Here is a 1,913-nt window from a genome sequence, read left to right on the forward strand (position 1 = left end):
TGGGTGGTAGTGAGGGTCAGGCTGGGTGCGGTGAGTGGGTGGCAGTGAGGGTCAGGCTGGGTGCGGTGCGTGGACGGCAGTGAGGGTCAGGCTGGGTGCGGCGTGTGGGTGGCAGTGAGGGTCAGGCTGGGTGCAGTGAGGGTCAGGCTGGGTGCGGTGTGTGGGAGGCAGTGAGGGTCAGGCTGGGTGCGGTGTGTGTGTGGCAGTGAGGGTCAGTCTGGGTGCGGTGTGGGGTGGTAGTGAGGGTCAGGCTGGGTGCGGTGTGTGGGTGGTAGTGAGGGACAGGCTGGCGGTGGTGTGTGTGACGCAGTGAGGGTCTGGCTGGGTGCGGTGTGTGGACGGCAGTGAGGGTCAGGCTGGGTGCGGTGTGTGGGTGGTAGTGAAGGTCAGGCTGGGTGCGGTGTGTGGGTGGTAGTGAGGGTCAAGCTGTGGGCGGTGTGTGGATGGCAGTGAGGGTCAGGCTGGGGGCGGTGTGTGGGTGGTAGTGAGGGTCAGGCTGGGTGCGGTGTGTGGCTCGTAGTGAGGGTCAGGCTGGGTGCGGTGTGTGGGTGGTAGTGAAGGTCAGGCTGTTTGCGGTGTGTGGGTCGTAGTGAGGGTCAGGCTGGGGTCGGTGTGTGGGCGGCAGTGAGGGTCAGGCTGGGTGCGTTGAGTGTGTGGTAGTGAGGGTCAGGCTGGGTGCTCTGTGTGGGTGGTAGTGAGGGTCAGGCTGGTTGCGGTATATGTATGGCAGTGAGGGTCAGGCTGGGGGCGGTGTGTGGGTGGTAGTGAGGGTCAGGCTGGGTGCCGTGAGTGGGTGGTAGTGAGGGTCAGGCTGGGTGCGGTGTGTGGACGGCAGTGAGGGTCAGGCTGGGAGCGGTGTGTGGGTGGTAGTGAGGGTCAGGCTGGGGGCGGTGTGTGGATGGTGGTGAGGGTCAGGATGGGGGCGTTGTGTGGGTGGTAGAGTGGGTCAGGCTTGCGGCGGTGTGTGGGTCGTAGTGTGGGTCAGGCTGTGGGCGGTGTGTGGGTCGTAGTGAGGGTCAGGCTGGGTGCGGTGTGTGGGTGGCAGTGAGGGTCAGGCTGGGGGTGGTGTGTGTTGGTGGCAGTGAGGGTCAGGCTGGGGGCGGTGAGGGGGTGGTAGTGAGGGTCAGGCTGGGTGCGGTGTGTGGGTGGTAATGAGGGTCAGGCTGTGGGCGGTGTGTGGATGGCAGTGTGGGTCAGGCTGGGTGCGGTGTATGTATGGCAGTGAGGGTCAGGTTGGGGGCGGTGTGTGGGTGGTAGTGAGGGTCAGGCTGGGGGCGGTGAGTGGACGGCAGTGAGGGTCAGGCTGGGTGCGGTGTGTGGGTGGTAGTGAAGGTCAGGCTGGGTGCGGTGTGTGGGTGGTAGTGAGGGTCAAGCTGTGGGCGGTGTGTGGATGGCAGTGAGGGTGAGGTTGGGGGCGGTGTGTGGGTCGTAGTGAGGGTCAGGCTGGGGGCAGTGTGTGGGCGGCAGTGAGGGTCAGGCTGGGTGCGTTGAGTGTGTGGTAGTGAGGGTCAGGCTGGGTGCGCTGTGTGGGTGGTAGTGAGGGTCAGGCTGGGTGCGGTTTGTGGCGGTCGTGTGTGTCTGGCTGGGTGCGGTTTGTGGGTGGTAGTGAGGGTCAGGCTGTGTGCGGTGTGTGGGCGGCAGTGAGGGTCAGGCTGGGTGCAGTGTGTGGGTGGTAGTGAGGGTCAGGCTGGATGCGGTGTGTGGGCGGCAGTGAGGGTCAGGCTGGGTGCGTTGTGTGGGTGGTAGTGAGGGCCAGGCTGGGTGCGGTGTGTGGGTGATAGTGTGGGTCAGGCTGGGTGCGTTGTGTGGGTGGTAGTGAGGGTCAGGCTGTGTGCGGTGTGTGGGTCGTAGTGAGGGTGAAGCTGTGTGAGGTGTGTGGGTGGCAGTGAGGGTCAGGCTGGCGGTGCGGTGTG

The sequence above is a fragment of the Hemiscyllium ocellatum genome, unplaced genomic scaffold (assembly GCF_020745735.1).
Source record: "Hemiscyllium ocellatum isolate sHemOce1 unplaced genomic scaffold, sHemOce1.pat.X.cur. scaffold_276_pat_ctg1, whole genome shotgun sequence".
Lineage (NCBI taxonomy): Eukaryota > Metazoa > Chordata > Chondrichthyes > Orectolobiformes > Hemiscylliidae > Hemiscyllium > Hemiscyllium ocellatum.